This window comes from Medicago sativa, chromosome 3 (assembly GCF_051527215.1).
Source record: "Medicago sativa cultivar Bolivia chromosome 3, Bolivia_mono, whole genome shotgun sequence".
NCBI classification, from domain to species: domain Eukaryota; kingdom Viridiplantae; phylum Streptophyta; class Magnoliopsida; order Fabales; family Fabaceae; genus Medicago; species Medicago sativa.
The window spans coordinates 8399225-8406084 of NC_140751.1; positions in this window are offsets into that span (position 1 = coordinate 8399225).

Genomic DNA, 6860 nt, shown 5'->3' on the forward strand with positions numbered 1-6860 from the left:
TTGTTTGAATAAGCTCTTGCTTTAATCCCTTGTTAAAAAATCATTTTTAAATTGCATTTGAGTCGTTTTTAGTCGTTTTAAGCCTCCAGGGGCATTTTGGTCATTTCACATAATATTTCTGTTTCATGTTAATCTGCTTTGTTGTTTTTAAATCGTCTCGCTTTACGTTAAATTTCAATTTACTTTTTCAATTCAATTTTAGTTTTAATTTTCATTTTAGTCCGCGCACTTTTGTTATTTACGTTTTAATCCCTTTTAAGTTGTTAGAGTCCAAGTGCCATGTGTCCAAATGTTATTGGTCTTTAAAGGTTTGTTAGATCCAAGTGCCACATGTCTCTACCCTATTGGTCCAAGCTCAATGACTTAGCCTATATAAGCCAAACCATGGTCAATTTTTTGATTCACCAATCATTTTACACAAAAATCCCCAAAAATTTCCAAAGATCATTCTAATTATTTTCCCTCCCATTTTTCTCTCACTTTCATCCCTAACAACCTCTAACTAACTTTCTCCACCTCCATCACTACCCTAACTAATTTCCTCCACCACTTTCTCCACCCTAACTAACTCATCTTCATCCATAACAACTTGCTTCCACCACCTTCAACCACCACAATCATCCGAAACCATCTTCAATCTTCAACCACCACAATCCTCCATAGCCAAACCTTCATCATCATCATCTTCAACCTCAACCAATTTGCACTTTCACCATTAAAATCACAAGATTATCATCATCTAACCATTCATACGTTCACATAAACGCCAGATTTTCACCGTATTCTCGTGTTCATCCTCACCAAGAATCTATTGCGAATCTTGTGGTAATCACTTCGAAATTGAAACCAAGCCAATTCGTTTTCTTCCAATCGCAACAAGCTGAACAGAATGGTTCGAACAAAGAGGTAGAGAAGCACGACCGAATTCAGCAGATCGCAAAAACAGAGAATCGAATCAAACCGGTGCACAATTTCATACAACGGTGAGAGCACAATCACGCATCTGCACAGCAACAATCAAACAATCAATTCGCGAAGGCACGAAGGGACAGATCCAGAATCGAGTTCAAAGAAGGTGAATTGGAATCGCAACTGTGAAGAAACAGAGAAGAATCGTCCTGATCAAGGTTATACGCATCCAAATCGACGGAAAAGCTTGTTAAAACGGTGTATTTGGTGCTGTTCTTCATCTGAAGGTTCTCCTCCGATTGCTTCCCAAGGTATTTCCACTTCTTTTCCTTGATTCGATTTATGTCTGTGTTGTTTTCTTTGATTTGCGATTTGCGTTGTACGTTAAGTCTCTTCCACGGTTTGTTGCGTTGAATTTGAGAAGGTGATTGAAGCCTTGCGCTGTTATTTTGTGTTTCAATCTGGTGATTGTGTTTTCTTCAAACCGAGTTTGAATGTTATGGATGCATCTTCAATCTGAGTTTAGCCGTAACTGTAGGAACGATTGGTTGTTTTGTAAAATCCTTTTGAAGGTAAGGTTAGACGAAGAAGGGAAAGACGATTGGAGGGATGTGAGGGTCTTAGGTGAGTCTGCTTGCATATGTTGTTGTTGTGAGGTGAAGAACGTTTGAAAGGAAAAGAAGAATGAAGGAGAACGTTTGAGAGAAAAAAAAAAGAAATATGTGCTGCGTGTGTTTTCATGAAGAAGAAAGGATCCAGCTTCTTTGACCCGTAAACCCATAACCCGAACCTCTCCATACCCAGGCCCATCTCTTTTTTCTGGTGTTTTAAAAAATCATTACAGTTCTGCTATATGCACACCCCCTTTCCAGCGTATTCTTGCTATCTCTTGCTGTTTACACCCCCACGCACGTAATTTTAACGCTAAAAAATTCCAAAAAAATGCACGTTTGTTTTTCTTGTTACTATTGTGAATTCTTGATGACTATTAGTAGCTCTTGCATGATAAATCTTGATCAAAATATGTGGAAATGTGTTGTGTTCTTATTAATGCATTTGTGTTAATTTTTACGTGCATTCTTGTTTAAAAATTGTCTAGGTCTTTGTAAACTTTTTTCTTGTAGTAATCTTGGCCCTGTAAACCTATCTTTTTGGATGTGGTTTCATGCCAAGATTCACTCCAAGAGTATGTGTGTTTTTGTCTTGCTTTTAGTTCACTTTTTTGAAGAATTTTGTGAAGTTTTAATGTGATGTTGACTTTGAGATTTTGGTATAAAGTTGTGACACTTAGACATGTAATTTTGTGGAATAAATTTGCCCCTTAATGTGGTGTTTGCTTGCTGTTTTGGTTTAGTTCTTGAGGACCTTGTGTTTGGTAAATAATGTGAAACTCTCTTGTGAAATAAAGTGCAAAAAGAGCTTGAAAATCGTATAATTTTTTGGCATGATAATTTCCCTTGGTTCTCATATTTGTTCCCTTGGAACGAATCACTTGAAATGTCTTAATATTGTGAGAATCTAGGTCTTGAGTTTGCTTTAGGATTATATTGAATTTCAAGTCCTTTTATCACTTTTTTTCAAGTTTAATTGGTTTACTTCTCTTGCAAGTTACAATAGCTTTACTATGCTTTTTAATACTAGTTCCCATGTCATTTGTGCTACTAACCCTTTCATTTCATGTTTCATTCATCCATGAGCATTTCATCTCCTTCTTATGTTTTTCTCTTTATTTTCTTGCAATTTAATTTGTACCAAAGTTAGAATGTAAACACTTAGGAGCTCTTGTAAAATTTTACTTTCATGCTTTTAATTTCTTGGCAAAGAGGCCATAGAATGTATCTAGGGTATGATGTAAAGGACAATGGACTCTAATGATGTACACCGACACAAGCACCGACACATGCACACACACCACTTTAGGTATATAGCTAGAATATGCATGTTTAGATGTATGTTTAGGATTGTATGTTTAGATGAATGTTTAGGCTTTATACTTAGAAAAATCAATTTCCAAAAAAAAATGTGAACAAACATCATTCAAACCATTTTCAAAATAAACCTTGGGATCAAAATCCCATTGAATTTTCCTTTTATTTTCTTAATCAAATTTCAATGAAAAATAATCAAACTTTGACTTCTTTTGCAAATGACTAATCCAACCTCACTTTTTACAATCTCATGCCCTTGAGGCCTCTCAATCTCCATTCTTCAAAATTCATTTTCAAACTTAAAATCAACCAACAAAAACAAAAACATTTTTGAAAGAGAACTACGGTGGATTTGATCCCTTAAACGGGTACGTAGGCAAGGAACAAAATTCCTTCAATTCAACTAAAATAAAAATCCAAAAACATTCTTCTCCCTCCAATTCTTCACTTAGAACATCCTTAGGTTTAATAAGCATTTCAAAATAGCATTTAAAAATAAAGCGCGCGCGTAGAAATTAAAGACGGTTCCTATAGGTTACTATAGTCGTTATGGGTGCCTAACACCTTCCCGTAGCGAAAACAACTCCCGGACCTCGATTCTCAAGGGTTTTGCTTACTTTTTCCCTTCCCAAGAAAAAATAAGATATCACCGGTTTAAAAGGTTCAAACGTAATCAATGTTTGACACCCGAAAACCAAGATAAAACAGCTGGCGACTTCACTGGGGAGATTCGAGAGTTACGCCTAGTCTTTATTTCCACGCTTGCGCTTGTGTTTTTTACTTGCTTCTTTTACTTGCTTTCCTATGTGAATAAATGTTTAATTTCTTGCAAACGTGTGGGGTGAGAATATCAAAAGTCCTGCACCCGGGCTGAGTGAACTTAGGATTTAGGAGGGATATAATCGACAATTCATTCCGGGGGTTGCCTCGTGTTTTGGATTACGCGATCAATCCCACATAGCTGAGGCATTTTGGGGGTGATGTTGTCGGCGCGAGTTGTCGCGTTTAGGCACTTTGCTTCTAATTGTTCTATGACGCTATGAACCGTAGATAACCAAACCCATCCATGGCCATTTTCTAGGATGTAGTGCGGAGGCTAAACCGGGTGTTGTCTCGAGTTTTAGTCGTCACGCGATACTACACTCAAGTTAGACCTTCCACGTATAATCATGGAGCGAGGGTTGTCTCGTGACACCATGAGATACGTCGGAGAGGTTGCAACTTGGGAACCTTTTTAGAACCCGGTTACTATTTCCTAAAGCCCTAGTTTCACCGGACACCGTGTCCACCCATGACTCCTCGACTTTGAACTTCAACCCACCATGTTTTCTCTGAACTTGAACATAATCATGCATTCATGCATACATGCATACATGCATAAACTTTTTTCCATGCATTTATCGGAGGACTTAGACAAGTCATCTTTTGAACATCACGGATGTGAACACCAAGTGATACCATCTCGACTAAACTTCTAATTTTGCTCAAGATCTTCAAATAAAACCGTGTTTCTCCGTGATGTTCACAACCACTTTGACAAGTCTTCTGACAAAACAAAAAAGAGTCTTTTCGCATTTGCATATCATGCATCATATGCATCATTCATCGGTCACAAATGGCTTCCCGTGCTCATTGTCTACCTGGTTTTGTCCGCCGCAGTCTGAAAAGTGGCTCGTGTTCGCAAAGTCTACCAACCAGATAGAGTTTATCAGACAAGATTGTACAAGAGAAGAAACATGGTTAACCTTGAGGAAGAGAATGCCAGCCCCTCGGGCCAACCCATTGAAGAGTCCAATCTGGACGAAATCCTGAGGCTTATCAAGAAAAGTGACTATAAGATTGTTGACCAGCTGCTACAAACCCCATCAAAGATATCCATCTTGTCTCTACTTATGAGCTCAGAAGCTCACAGGAAGGTGTTAATGAAGATACTCGAGCAAGCTTATGTTGACCACGAAGTCTCTGTGGAGAAATTCAATGGAATAGTGGGTAATATCACTGCTTGCAACAGTTTGGGATTCGGTGATGATGAACTCCCTGAAGCAGGGAAACATCACAACTTGGCTCTACATATCTCGGTGCATTGCAGATCTGACATGATATCCAACGTGTTGGTGGACACTGGATCATCGTTGAATGTAATGCCTGAGTCCACACTAAGGCAATTAAGTCATCACGGAATTTCCCTGAGGGGTAGCAGCTATCTGGTTAAAGCTTTTGATGGATCCCGCAAGGACGTTCTCGGAGAGGTAGACTTGCCAATTACCATTGGTCCAGAGACGTTCCAAATCACTTTCCAAGTCATGGACATCAACGCTTCTTACAGTTGTCTCCTCGGAAGGCCGTGGATCCACGACGCTGGAGCGGTAACTTCTACATTGCATCAGAAGCTCAAGTTCATGAGGAATGGTAAGATTGTCACTGTGCATGGTGAAGAAGCATATCTAGTTAGCCAGGTATCATCGTTCTCTTGTGTTGAAGCAGGGTCCGCTGAAGGGACGTCGTTTCAAGGATTGACTGTTGAGGGTGCAGAGCCCCGGAGGGCTGGTGCTAGCATGGCTTCACTGAAAGATGCCCAGAAGGCTGTTCAAGCAGGGCAAGCTGCTGGCTGGGGCAAGGTGATTCAGATCTTGGAAAACAAGCGTAAAGAGGGCCTTGGATTCTCCCCGACATCTGCTGTTTCAAAGGGAACTTTCTACAGTGCTGGGTTCATCAATGCTATTACTGAAGATGCTGCTGAAGGTGGTCATGTGCCTGCATTTGTTATACCAGGAGGCACTGTGAGAAATTGGGAAGCCATTGATGTTCCTTTAGTCATGCATGCTTCCATGTAATGTGTTTTGTTGCTCATGTTTTCTTTGTTTTCAAAATAACAATCCTTTCGCTCTGCCCAAGGCAAAAGTGATATCATTGTAAGGGCATGTTTGTTTCGGCATTGCCATTATCAATAAAAGTTGTCGTCTTTCTCACGACTCTTTGTTTTTTTTACTTTTTAGTGCCTTTTCTTGGAAATAATGGTAATGCCAGAAAAAACCAAAACATCTGTATTTTCTTATTAATTTTAAAAATCTGCATGGAAAAAAAAACATTTTTCTAAAATCATCCCAATCATATTATGCAGATTGAACCATAATAAACCCGTTGAACACAGTGACCCTATGGTTCCTCCAAATTTTGAATTCCCTGTATATGAAGCTGAAGATGAGGATGATGATTATGAAGAGATACCGTATGAGATCACTCGACTGCTTGAGCAAGAAAGAAGAGCCATTCAGCCTCATCAGGAAGAGATTGAACTCGTTAACCTGGGTACTGAAGAGAACAAGCGAGAGATTAAGATTGGTGCTGCACTTGAGCCAGAAGTGAAAAAGAAGATCACTCAGCTTCTCCATGATTATCCAGATGTCTTTGCATGGTCTTATGAAGATATGCCGGGTCTAGATCCCCAGATTGTGGAACATCGGATACCGACAAGGCCTGAATGTCCTCCCGTCAAACAGAAATTGAGAAGGTCTCGTCCAGACATGGCTCTTAAGATCAAGGCTGAGGTGCAAAAGCAAATTGATGCGGGCTTCCTCATGACAGCTGAATATCCTGAGTGGATTGCCAACATCGTACCAGTACCAAAGAAAGATGGGAAAGTTCGAATGTGTGTGGATTACAGAGATTTGAATAAAGCTAGTCCAAAAGATAACTTCCCATTGCCTCATATTGATGTGCTTGTTGACAGTACTGCTCAATCCAAAGTGTTCTCCTTTATGGATGGTTTCTCTGGTTATAATCAGATACGAATGTCTCCTGAAGATAGAGAAAAGACGTCCTTCATCACTCCGTGGGGAACGTTCTGTTATAAAGTGATGCCGTTCGGCTTGATAAATGCTGGTGCTACCTATCAAAGAGGTATGACAACTCTGTTTCATGATATGATTCACAAGGAGATTGAAGTATATGTTGACGATATGATTGTGAAGTCAAGTGATGAAGAGCAGCATGTTGTGTATTTGAAAAAGATGTTTGAAAGAT